This window comes from Hibiscus syriacus, unplaced genomic scaffold (genome assembly GCF_006381635.1).
Source record: "Hibiscus syriacus cultivar Baekdansim isolate YM2019G1 unplaced genomic scaffold, ASM638163v2 tig00110904_pilon, whole genome shotgun sequence".
Classification (NCBI taxonomy): Eukaryota; Viridiplantae; Streptophyta; class Magnoliopsida; order Malvales; family Malvaceae; genus Hibiscus; species Hibiscus syriacus.
This window is the reverse complement of record NW_024062907.1, coordinates 494,054-508,553: the sequence shown is the minus strand read 5'-3', so window position 1 is coordinate 508,553 and position 14,500 is coordinate 494,054. Positions and strand designations below refer to the sequence as shown.

At 34.7% G+C, this 14,500-nt stretch overlaps 1 pseudogene; it reads right to left on the bottom strand.

The window, feature by feature from the left end:
• Window positions 1-2,559: 2,559 nt before the first annotated feature.
• Window positions 2,560-5,581, bottom strand: LOC120146210 (annotated as a pseudogene).
• Window positions 5,582-14,500: the final 8,919 nt, after the last annotated feature.

The following is a 14,500-nucleotide window of genomic DNA, read 5'->3' as shown; positions in this document are numbered from 1 at the left end:
AAAATTTCTCTCAAGAATTCAAGATTAAAATAATTTGTATTCTATCAAAGAAAGAAAATAAACCAATTTATCCTAATTATATCATTATAAAAGATAAGAGATGTTCAATTATTTAAAATATCAAAACTTAATCCCTAATAAAATTAGACGAACTGTTTCGATAAGTTTAAATAAGTGAATATTTCCTTTTCCCTTCAAACTTAATTAATTTTAATGCAATCAATTTTTTAGGTCTTTCTAATGGGATATTTATTTATTTTACAATATCGAAAAAGGACATCTAGTTATTTTAAGACTGTCCCTCCTAAATATTTTAAAATAAATAAATATTACCCTTAAACCAATTATATAATCGGTTGAATTATGCTAATGAGGCTTTTAGACGAAATAAAAAATGGTACATTGAAGCATTTAAAGAAGAAAAAAATATATAAATACACATATGGACTAAAAAACAATTTTAAGGTTATTTTTAACTTTATTTTACTTAATAAAATCTATACATATATTTTCAAACATGATATTTAACATAGAACATAATATTTATTATAAATGTACTAAGATGTAAAATATAACATTCATATACACAATGCAATACAATACATGTAGTATTATATAAATATATATAATAAAGTAATATATATAATAATATATGTAAAATAAATACATAATAATATACATAAAATAAATGCGTAATACATAAAACATACTTAATGGTACAACATAAAACAATATACATACGCATTCATTCGTAACATAGTGACAAAAATAAGTGTAAAGTAAATTTGAGATCATAAATATAAATAAACAAATATCTAGGCATGAAACAAAAAAAATCACGTAACAAGAGCACCAGAATTGTAATAAAACCATAAATATACAGGGCTAAAATGAAATAAATGAAAACAGTAGCCAAGTTTAAGGAAATAACCAAGCAATTAATGACTAAACTATAATAAAAATGAACCATAATGTCAAATTCATAAAAAATAGCAAAATGAGGTATTGGGTGACCAAAACGCTAAAACAAGGGAAAGATACAGGGAGCTAAAAGTGATTTTACCCTGATGGTGACCAAAACGTAAACACACTGAAATTGGAGGATCTGGACTGCGGTTTGACCCTGAAACACAAAAACAAAAAGAAGATAGAATCTGGGGACATGGTGAGTGATTTACCTATTTTCCATACACACAAAATATTAATCCCATGTTTACGTGAACTGATAGAAGCTTGCCAAAACTTCAAACGACTCATACGGCCATCGCTCGACGGCCCTCCCAAGCCGGAAACTGGGACGGAAACCACCCTAAACCACCGGTGACCTCGGCCATGAACGGAGGAGAACCGACCAACTCCTAAAAGGCCGAGACTTCCCCCTCCTAACCTTACTCTCTCTCGTTCTTTCGCTTCCCTTTCTCCTCCCCATTCGGTGGCCGAGAGGGCTAAAAAACGAGCCCCAACGCCGGCCACCACTCTTGTCTACTCAACGTCGAACACTCGAACTCCGAAGCAAAGATCACGATGAAGGAAAAAAGAAAAAGCTAAAATAACAAAGAAGAAAGAAAGCAAAATGGAGAGCAAGCACAAAGTCATAAAAGATATCTTTTCATTCCATATTTTTCGGGGAAAAGCCTTCTGATTTTACAAGGGTTGTTGGGGTATTAATAACCCCAACCACTACATTTTAATATTGTTTTTTACATAATAAAATAAAATAGAAATGGGAAAAATGGTGTTTACACCCTTGTAATGGACAAAATTTATCAATTTCGCCCCTATCGTATTTTCGCATCAATGTTTCCCTCGAAATTGTTTAATTGCATCAATGTATACCTTTGACCATGTTGACTAACAAAATCGTTAGTTTCTGCTGATGTGAAAAACGGTTGTCTCTACCTTAGATAATTTTGCTGACGTGTCAACCGGATGACATGGTAATAACAAAAAGGAATATTTTTTAAAGCAAACATCTTTATTTTTTTTTAATTTGTCACCTTTCCTAAACCTATAACCCTTTTGCTACCAATGTAGTTTGTGCTTTGTCGACTTTTTCCTGCAGATTTCTGTAACTATTTTTCATTTTCCCATAAAATTTTCTCTTCAAATTCCCCAGAAAAAAAAGTTTTGCTTCTTAACTGAAGTTTGTTTCATAATTCCTGCAACCTTTTCACTTTTGGAAAAGGAATTTTGAAAATCATTAATTCCCCCCTTTTTTTGCGAATAAACCCAAAATTTTGCTAGCAACTTTTAAAAAAATACCCAATTTTGAATTTTCTCAAAAGGGTCTGTTGATTTGTGGGTTTAGGAAAGGTGACCAAATTAAAAAAAATAAAGATGTTTGCTTAAATTTTTTTTATTATCACGTCATCTGGATGACACATCAGAAAAATTATCTGAGGTGGAAAAAACTAGCGTCCACATCAACAGAATACAATATAGGTTGTGTTAGTCAACACGGCCAAAGGTATACATTAATGCAATTAAACAACTTCGAGGACAAAATTAATACAAAAATACGATAAGGGTGAAATTGATAAATTTGGCCTACTTCAGCCTTTTAAATAAGACAATGGAAGTAAAGGTTACCTTCTCTTGAGCATATTTTCTATACGATCAGCTTCTGCCTGGTACAAGACAAATACCGACACTCTGTTCCTGAATGAAATGAAAGCCTCTATGTCAAGACTCAAAAAGTAAAAATAAATAAAGATAAAAAATGACAGAATGATACAAGTCTAGTCAACTTAAAGTAACAGTACGGGCTTATTATTCCCATAGGGTTAATGCAACAAAATGAAATAATAAAATAAAAAAAACCATATTAGATAAATCAATATTCATAATCTACTAGAGAACATAAGGATTTCTTATGACACAATAATACAACTCTAGTCAACTTAAAGTAACAGTATGGGCTTATTATTCCCATAGGGTTAATGCCAACAAAATGAAATAATAAAATAAAAAAATCCTATCAGATAATTCAATATTCATAATCTCCTAGAGAACATATGGATCTCTTGGATGGCTAATATGATGAAATTTTAAGGAAACTTCATGTTTACTACCATATTTTCTAGGTCCATCCCACCACAACTCTTTTCTTTGATATGTTCAATATATTTGCAGGCTACAATACAATTTCATACAGAATTATCTAAAGTGAAAACAAATCCATACTCTTGTCAGAGCAATCTACAACTTAAAAAGAAAATTGTTACAAGAATATTTGTGAGATCAATTACCTCTGAGATTCACGGTACTTCTTGAGCAAAGCAATCAATCGCTCATAACGTGCACGATCATCCAAAACCTACATGTGAAAACAAACAGTTGATAGAGGCAAATATGCGTGTATACACACAAAATAAGTTAATATGAAAGATTGTTTAGCTGTTAAGCAAAATCAGACCTCAACTATCTGCATAACATCATGGTTGGCAGCTAAATCTTCTGACCCAATCACAACCTGAAAACAAACTTGTTACTTTACCAAATAAATAAGAAATTACAAAAATTTCATCACGGCATCACGCATGAAGATATCTACCTTAACAGGATTAGGGTCCATGTATTCTTGAGCTAACCGGTGAACTGCTGCAGGCCATGTAGCACTGAACATTACATTCTGACGAGCTGCAAAGGATAAAAGAGACATGAGAATATCCAACTTAATTGCTCATGCATTATTCTACAAAGATACAGAATAATGTTTCTTATTTTGATAGAACTTGACGTGATCAATAGTTAGTAGCATTTACTCGAGAGTCATTACCAAGCATAAAAGCGCAAGCATCATTAAAAGCGTTAAGCTAATCATCTTCTAGGAGTATAAAATCCCAATGTATCAACCAAGACACAATGATACATACCAAAACATGTCTTTCCCAATATAAAACGAACATCCTCTTCAAATCCCATGTCAAGCATTCGATCAGCTTCATCTAAGACCTACAGAATATCAATTCACTTTTTCCTTAGTACTTGCATACTCCATCAGTCCATCTATTTAAGAAATGGGTTATAAGAAAGATGTATCAAGCATTAATCAAAGCGCCCTAATGGAAGCAATTGAAAAAACAATAGCAACTATAGCAAACAAATTGAACCAATTGTCCTGATAAAAAATAAAGAAGACACAGAAACCATTGAATAATTTAGAGATAAAGTACAATGAATGAGGTAATGACTATGAAGAAACATGCACTTACCACAAAAGATACCTCATTAAGCTGACACACCTCCATATTCATCAAATCCTTCAAACGACCTGGAGTCCCAATGATTATATCCTAAGTTCACAGCAAAATCCATTAGCTATTAGCCAATATAAAAGCTTTATACACAAAAACCGTTGAAACATCAACCCTAAAATGTGCTAGCAGAATAAATTTATTCAAAACAAGCAAAAGAACATTTGAACCAAAACAAGGTAAAAAAAGAAAGATGCATATGGTAAAAGGAACATGTTAACCAAAAATACTGATGCAACAAAAAGAATAGAAAAATGACGTAAATTAACTTACAACGCCGGACTTTAAAGAAGAAATCTGAGGCCCTTTAGATGTTTCCCCATACAAACAAAGGATTCGACATCACATGCTTGGCCAGAATTACACAAAACGTTAAATATCTGCCACCAGAAAATGAAGCCAAAAGACTGATTAAAGAGAAAAAAAAACCTTAATAGATTCAGCAACACCAAGTCAAACAGATTCATACCTGCTCAGCCAGCTCTCTTGTAGGGGAAAGTACAAGGCAAAGCGGATCCCTCCCTCTCGAGGATTTAACATTTCGCTTGCTCAATACATGCATCACCAACGGAACGCCAAATGCCAAAGTCTTGCCTGATTCACAATAAAACAAATCAACATAGATTCAGCATAACATGTAAAAGGGGTTACTAAAACCTTAGTAAAGTCAAATTTTGCGATTTGCGGCACAAAAACGAAGTACCTGACCAAGATTTTGCAATTCCAATAAAACCAAGACCGTCTAATAAAAAGGGTCATGCGTGAGCTTGAATAGAAGATGGGCTACTAAAATCCTTGCTGCAGTCCAAAACAATTTTTGGTAAATTAGAATTAGAAAATGATTTCAAGGGCGCGTATTTTGCATCTTCATCATTCTTTCCGCTCACCACCACCTTTTCCTTTCCACAAATTGAATTGTGTCCTCTTTCCCATTTCTGCTTTCATTAAATTCTCTATTTTGTTCATCTTGTTTCTGTTTTTTTGCTCTTTTCCTTCTCCTTCTTCTTCTTCCTCTTCTTAGACTCCTCACCGCTGTCAACGTGATTCACTTCCTCGAATTCACCCCCTCCGTTGTTTTCGCGCTCTTTCTCTTTCCTTTTCTTGTCTTTCTTGCTCTTTTTTGGCTCAATTTCCTCGTTTTCTTGGTAACTCTGCTTAACATTTTCTTCAACTTGATGCTCGGATTCTGATGATCTGTTCTTCTTGTTCTTTTTCTTGGTTTTGAGTGCTTGATTCCCCGTATTCTGCTGGGATGATGGTTCTGTGGATAGAGTCATTTTCTTTTTCAAACTGCGCCACCAGGCGAAGCAAACCCAAAAACTTCCCAAGGCGGGGAGTTAAGATTTTATATTTTATGGTTTTAGTTTTGCAAAGCGCGTTCGTTTGGGCTTATACTACGCAAACGATAGCCTTTATTTTGAGCTTCGACACAAAATCGCTTTAGGTATATCCGATTTTCAAGAATTAGCAAATCGAATGGTTTAAATTGAATTTGTACAAGGATGTCGTGATAAGTGATTCTCATATGCATGACGATTTCAGTCGGATGGTTGAGGATAATTGGGTAAATGGTGAATCTCTCTGATTTTATCTCTGCTTTTACAAATGCTGCTTATACTTGGAATAAGGAGGTTTTTGGATATATTGGCGCAGAAAAGAAGATTATTATGGCAAGACTCCGGGGGTCCATAAAAGCCTCAATAGACATCATTTGAATTTCTTAATTAATCTTGAAGCTCAACTTTTCATTGAATTGTGTTTCGATCGTCTTTCAGTTGGACCCGAAATTAGGCTTCGACTTGAATAATGGGTTAGAGTCGTCACCGATCATTTTAAAAAATATTTAGGCTGATCGGATACCATCTTACCTGATCTGCGTTTTACCAGAAAATGTGTCGGGTTCGTTAGTCAGTTACAGTCAAGGAAGGATTAATACCCTTGTAATGCCCTTTCGATATCAATTAATTTGTCGGTTGTCTTAATTGCGAAAATATAAACTTAAATTAAAATTAAAATACTCGATTCAAATCATTTACCTTTGATTAGTTAAAATTACCCCTAAATAAAAAGGTAAAAAATGTTAGATTAAAAAAATACTAATTAAATTAAAGAGGAAAAAATGAATTAAGAGAACAAATGTTAAAAAATGTGTAAATATGGTACACTTGAGAAACGTGGTCATATCTCCATCAGCAACAAACGTGGCCACACTTTTAGGAACAGGAATCTGCTCCCACTCCGAGCACATGGCACTTTTAATATTACTCCTTAAAATATTCTTGAGGCCCCTTAAACGTGGATCGCTCATGCAAGGTGTGAGATTACCGGAGTAGGTAATCTTATCTGATTCAACCTCGACAGCGCCTCGTGAATTTTTTTCAAGTTTGTTTTGAACCGCCCCATGACTACAAGCTTAGCTACTGCCATCTGATTGGTTGTCAAGGTACCTATTTTATCAGAGCAAATGACAGTAGTACACCCTAATGTCTCGACACTTGGCAACTTCTTCACCAGTGCGTTCTTTTGAGCCATTTTTCTAGTCCCAGGTGCTAAACGAGTGGTAATAACTGTCGGTAACCCTTCTGGAATGGCCGCAACAGCCAACACTACAGCGATTTCAAAATAATATGTACATTTCTCGAACAAAAACTTGAAATTTCTAGGCCAACCATCAATATACTTCCAGCTGAGAAAATATTTGACATTAATTGACCAAACGAAAGCACAAATTACCCCAATTATCATCGCCAGAATCTCTCCAAACTCATTGGGCTTTTTCTTTAAAGGCGTGTCTTCTTTGCTCTGCTCATCGACGTACTTCTGGTAAAAATCCACGAGTGCTTTAGAGATTCTCTGGCGGATAGCGTAGATCTGAGAAGTGTGACCTTCGCCCTTGACTCTAATCCTCATGTCGACACCAGCAAAACGGTGACGGCCGAGGAGAAGGATTGGCTCAACGGCTTTGCAGCGAAGGATTTCCGGCTCGACGAGCTCGATGGGACAACCATTGATCTTGATCAGACCACGACCTCTCTTGCAGTACGTTACAGCCACCGCCGTCTTCTTGTGCCCGGAGCATTGGACCGATTCGATTGCTTTCTTTGCCATGTTGTTCTATTTGTGGTTTCGCAGAAAAACAGACTTACGTTGAAGCAAAACCCCAGCCAATTAAAGAGATTATAACAAAATGTTCTTCCTTCCATTCAGCTGGGTTCGTTCGTTGGGAAGTTAACGGCACTGCTCCTACTCTTGCAAATTATGCTTAGGCCGTATCTACACCTTTTGATTTCCAAGCTGATGTTCCAAATTGTATTACTGAAAAAGCTTAGCATTCCCTCCTCGTTAACAGTACTGTTAGTTCTTGGTTCACCTTCAACCATGAAATTAGCAACTATATCAGATCCTAAGCCAGCTTCACTTTGATATTCATACCCGTGAACATTGCTCATAAGAACCCAGCAATTATAACCATAATAAACGCCTCCGTGAGGAAGATGACGATGTTGTTTGTAAAGGTTTTCAGCATGAACCATGGTCATATCTGATAAACAGAAAAAGGCCCAAACACCTTGTGTGCACTATAACGGGAAAAAAGGATGAGAAGATGATGATGAAGGTAACGATTCCCCGGATCACAGTCGATCTTAACATAAGCCATGGATGAACTAAAGGTTTTGATGAGAAGAATCTATGGGAATTGCCATAAGCATATTTTTATAGTGGAGGAATCAAGAAAGCGAGGAATACCATGAACCGGAGGCGAATTGTTGTTTTGATATGTTTCAGTGTGAAGATATGGGAGGACGACAAGGAGATTAAACCTTGTAAATCTCACTTTCCATCCCCCGCCTCAATGAAACTGCACTTGGTCCCCCCCCCCATTTCCTTTATCATCCATGCACGCATTTATATCCAAAATGAAGACCCCCAGTCCAAAACAAAAACGTGAGGTTAGGAGTTGAAGTTAAGGTGGTTATGGATGTTGTGGAAGTAGTGGGGGTTGTGGCTGCACGATGGAAAGGGAAGTTGTTGGGTTGAGTGGGTAGTTTGTTGGAATAATGGAGATAGTGGGGTTGAACATGAGACCTGAAAAAAGAAAAAAATAATTAAAATATTAATAATAATAATTAAATAATAATCATAAATAAATAAATATTTATATTTTTTTAAAATTCGGACAAAAACGAGTGTACAGCTTCTTGACCCAGAGGAAACTCTATGGAAACAACGCTCAATAACTGATTGGGTTACGCAAGGAGATCGACTTCCTTGATGATCATGGCACGTGGGACATCGGCGCCTTATCCCAAGTAATTCACAAAAATGTTATCCCACGTATCATCAGTATAAAACCCCCTGACATAAATGACAAATCTGATGCCATGGTTTGGAGCTTAAACCTAGATCACAAATTCACAGTAAGATCTGCTTACATATCCTCATGTGTCGTAACCGGTTTTCGTCCGGGCACGAAATCTTATTTTTGGCGGAAAAATTGATGTGAATAAATGATTTTGAAAATAAATAATTTGGGAGTCGCCATCGGCCTTTTAGGTTAGGTAGGTCGAATACCTAAAAATTATCTTTTAACAGAGTTTTTAAGAAAACATCAGTTAAAAGATGAACTGATCTGCGTTTATAACCAAAAATTCGTTCTTTTTTAATAATAAAAAGGGATTCGTGGTCGGTTACGTTTAGGGAAGGATTAGCACCCCTACAACGCCCAAAATTGGTACTTTTTAATTATAAATTGTCTCTATTATTATAAATTTAAAAAAATTCAAAATATATTTAATTTATAATACTATTATTTCAAAATTATAAAAAATATTTAAAAATATCTGAAAAGGACTTCTAGGTGCCTTAAGACAGCTCTTTTCTTTGATATTTAAATTAAATAATATTTTTTTATATATTTTTTTAATTTTAAAATATCAGAATAGGACATCCAGTTGTATTAAGACTGTCCTTTTCTTCGATATTGAAAAATAAATATTAAAATAATTAAAAAAATATTATTAATTATATATATTTATGAATACATAATGATAAAAATATTTAAAAATATAGACAAGTAAAATTAAAACAATAAAAATACAACTAGAACGATATATTTAAAAGCAGTAAAATAAATGAAAACATTTAAAATAAATGACTAAATTATAGTAAAAGTAAAATTAAAACCTAATTCATAATTAATCAAAATTATAGGGATTATTCATGCTATTTCTTTATTTTATTTATTTAGTGACTAAAATAAAACTATATAAAATTCGGATATTAGATTAAAATAAATTAAAAATATAAACTCAGGATTAAAATATTATTTATTAAAATTAAAGGATTAAATCTGCTATTTATCCTAAATATATTATTTTAATATAAAGGACTAAAATGAATAAAATTAAAATTAAAGAACCAAATTAAAAGGATTATAAATTTGATTTAGTGACTAAAATGTAAAGTTCACAAATTGGGATGACTGCGGACGTGGTTTAACTATTCTATAATTACGCGCATAGTCCTTCCCAAAACGACGTCGTTCGGGAAGGACTATATATGGTCCAAAACCGGCTGGCCCGAAGGGCCAGCCTTCATTTTTAATTCTCCTCTCTCTCTCTTCTTTGAGAGAAAACAATTTTCTCTCGCTTCTCTCTAGAACAGAGAGAAGCCAGTCGGCCGGCAGTCGTCAGTCGGCGTTCGTCCGCCGTTAACCACCGCCGCCGGCCACCGTCTTCGGTGGCCGGAATTTTTTTTTTATCTAAACGTAGATCGGACCGTCCTAATGACGGTTCCGATGCTCTTTTCCGTTAAACGGCTCCCAATCGGAGCAAATCTAAAAAGAATACCTTCGGTTTTTCGAAGGTTTTGGTGAGATCCAGCGACGGTTGGGGTTCTCCGATGACAGGGTAAGCTTTTTTCCTCTCTTCTCTCTTTTTCCCTTGCTGCGTTGATGTTGACTGAGATCGTTGGTATATTTTAGTATATTTTTTCTGTTTTTTTCGTCTCTCTATGTTCTCTCTTTTTTTCTGTTTCCGTCTCTGCCTCTGTCTCTCTGTCTCTCTGGTTCTTCTGCTGCAGATGGGGTGATGGCTTTATAGCCATCACCGGTGTTCGTCTCAGACCGGTCCGAAGAATGCTCTTTGGTGAGTCACCGGACTCCCAGTGGTGACTCACCGTTTGGGGGAGACGTGTGCGGCTACGGCCAGCCTTCTGGACTCTTTGGTAGACGTGGTGGAGGCTGGAACGTTGGTGTGGCGGTGAAGGCTTCTGGAAGCAGCAGCGGCGGCGCTGGGACGTGTCCCTAGGGGGTTTCCTCTGGCAAACTGTGGACCGTTGGATCAAACCAGATCCAACGGCTGGTAATTGAAGATGGCGGCTGAGGAAATTAGGGTTAGGAAACCCTAACTGGAACCCCAGATGTTTAGGGTTTCTGGTTTAATCTGGACCGGTTCTGGTTTGTTTGTAACTGGGCCGGTCCAGTTGTAATTGGTCTGTAATTATTTATTTATATAGATTTATTTAATATATATTTAATAATAATAATAATAATAATAATAATAATAATAATAATAATAATAATAATAATAATAATAATAATAATAATAATAATAATAATAATAATAATAATAATAATAATAATAATATGGGTAAAAAATTAGTATCTTCAGCTGCCCCTCTTTGCTCATTCTTGTGTTAACAAGAATAGGGCAAAGATGAAAAGATAATAAATTTTTTTATCCATTTGGCTTCACTTGATTATAATGGAGACATTGAATAAATTCTTCTCTTTCTTCAGATGAGTTCTTCTCATTATGAACTTTCTGCTGGGGATGATGATCCATCAAATGATGAATTCAAGCAAAAGATTGAACAAGTTCTTCTCATTATGAACTTCTTCTTCCTTCTTCAGATGACGAGTTCTTCTCATTATGAACTCTACCTGGCAATGTTGATCCATCAAATGATGAATTCAAGCAAAAGATTGAACAAGTTCTTCTCATTATGAACTTCTTCTTCCTTCTTCAGATGAGTTCTTCTCATTATGAACCTTCTCTGGAAAAGATAATCCATCAATTTGATGAATTCAGAAAAAAGGTTGAACAAATTCTTCTCATTATGAACTTCTTCTTCCTTCTTCAGATGGGTTCTTCTCATTATGAACCTTCTCTGGAAAAGATAATCCATCAATTTGATGACTTCAGAAAAAAAGGTTGAACAAATTCTTCTCATTATGAACTTCTTCTTCCTTCTTCAGATGAGTTCTTCTCATTATGAACTTTCTCTGGAAAAGATAATCCATCAATTTGATGAATTCAGGTAAAAGGTTGAACAAATTCTTCTCATTATGAACTTCTTCTTCTTCAGATGAGTTCTTCTCATTATGAACTTTCTCTGGAAAAGCTGATCCATCAAATGATGGATTCAGGTAAAAGGTTGAACAAATTCTTCTCATTATAAACTTCTTCTTCCTTCTTCAGATGAGTTCTTCTCATTATGAACTTCTCTGGAAAAGCTGATCTTTCAAATGATAGATTTGAATCTTTGCTAAAATCTTTGAAATTCCTGTTAGAAATTCAACAAGAATAAAAATGAATGAAAATGCATCTATTTTTGCAAATGCCTAAATATGATGCATGAATATTAAGTTGTTTGATTTCAGACTGGTGAATTGAGTATTTCTTCAATTGTAAAAACCCAATATATCTGTCTTCTTCAAATCAAAGAATCTATCATCTTTGACAAATGTAGATGTAGATATAATGTCACAAAACCTCTTGAGAATAAAACTCAATAGTATAAACTCTTGAAAAGCTTGCATTCAGGCAACATGTTGATTCTGATAACAACTCATCTGATTATGAAGTGACCTTTCAAGATGATTTCACAGATATCGATAGTTCTTTTAATACCGAGAAATCTTGAATTCTGATTCTGATGAGGAGAATAAACTCAATAGTATGACTAAGGCTGCTGATGTACTTCTTCTAGTAAAAGATAGGAAGTCATTATGCAATGATCCCAATTACAAGCAAAGGCAAAACTTGGGCTATGATTTTTGAAAAGGAAGAAGCAGAAGAAACTTGAAAATAAGCTTCTTAATGAAGATGATCATGCAGTTCATCTTTCAATTCCAACGATCGGTTCTGGGGTTCCTACTGAATCAGATCAGATAACTCAAAGAACACTTCCAGAAGATGCTATGAACACATTCATGTTCCGAATTCAATGATTGGTTCTGCCAAACCAGATCAGATAACTCAAAGAACACTTCCAGAAGATGCTATTGACAAATTCATCTTCTAAACTCAATGATTGTTCTGTCCAACCAGATCAGATAACTCAAAGAACACTTCCAGAAGATGCTATGAACACATTCATCTTCCAAATTCAATGATTGGTTCTGCCAAACCAGATCAGATAACTCAAAGAACACTTCCAGAAGATGCTTATGAACACATTCATCTTTCAAATTCAATGATTGGTTCTGCCAAACCAGATCAGATAACTCAAAGAACACTTCCAGAAGATGCTATTGACAAATTCATCTTCTAAACTCAATGATTGTTCTGTCCAACCAGATCAGATAACTCAAAGAACACTTCCAGAAGATGCTATGAACACATTCATCTTCCAAATTCAATGATTGGTTCTGCCAAACCAGATCAGATAACTCAAAGAACACTTCCAGAAGATGCTTATGAACACATTCATCTTTCAAATTCAATGATTGGTTCTGCCAAACCAGATCAGATAACTCAAAGAACACTTCCAGAAGATGCTATTGACAAATTCATCTAAACTCAATGATTGTTCTGTCCAACCAGATCAGATAACTCAAAGAACACTTCCAGAAGATGCTATTGGCAAATTCATCTTCTAAATTCACTGATTGGTTCTGCCAAACCAGATCAGATAACTCAAAGAACACTTCCAGAAGATGCTATTGGCAAATTCATCTTCTAAATTCACTGATTGGTTCTGCCAAACCAGATCAGATAACTCAAAGAACACTTCCAGAAGATGCTATTGACAAATTCATCTTCTAAATTCACTGATTGGTTCTGCCAAACCAGATCAGATAACTCAAAGAACACTTCCAGAAGATGCTATTGACAAATTCATCTTTCATTTAATTGTTTGGACTAGGATTTCACTATGCTTATTTGATGTAGAGCCAGAATTTGTAGATTCGAAGTATTTCCATGTTATTACACTGAAAAGGGCTATATTCATAATTCTGCCAATTAAGAACAGAGTTTCTCTTATTCTGCTTCCTCCATGTGCTGATGCTTTTCCATTGACAAAGAAATAATGGCCTTCTTGGAATCCAAGAACAAAGTTGAATTGTTTATAAACATGTACAGGAAGTGCCAAATTGACAGAAAGGATCTGTAAGGTTCTTGAAGCTTATGTCAATGAGCCACCTTCGAGTATCGAAAAGTATGTTCTTGATGAGTGCTGAAAATGGAATCTAGTATGGGTTGGAAGGAATAAAGTTGTTCCACTTGAACCTGATGAAGTGGAAATGTTTCTAGGTTTCCTAAAAACCCTACACAAGGATCTGTATAGAGATATGTTTCCCAGTAATATCAATGTCTTGTTTCTTTTTGCTGGAATCAAAGCTACAAAGGTTGCCTTCTACTGTCTTAGTATATCTTTGAAAACAGATGTGCAAGAACTGAATGGTGATCGGTTGGAGCAATTGATGAGTAGATTTGGCGGATTCGACCTTGTTGTCGGTAGCACCACTTGTAACAATCTTGATGTTCATGGCTTTAAGCTAGTGATGATTTGCCTACTTTGTATTCCATGTATTTAAAAGTATTAACATAAAGTGATATTCAGAAATCTTTAAATTATTTCAAAATTATGATAATTCAATAGAAAAGAATAAATTGAATTTCAAAAAAATAAATTGACTCTCAAATAAATTGAACTTGAAATAAATAGAATTGTATTCAAAATTTTGGCAAGCATAAGAATAATAAAAATTCAAATGTCTCAACAAATTATAAGCATAAGTATTTCTAAATTAATCAAGTTGACACAATTTAGAGTAATGATGTAAGCTTTTGTCTGGAAGATCTCAAACGTTGTCAAAATGCTTGTGGATGTGAAGTTTCTCCCAAACTGTCAAAATCTTAAGAAAGTTCAATTGCCAGATGCCTAATATCAACCTGCATTTAAGCCGCCTTTTCAGGTTTTCAACTCAAATCCTCCCTTTGGTTACAAGATGCCCT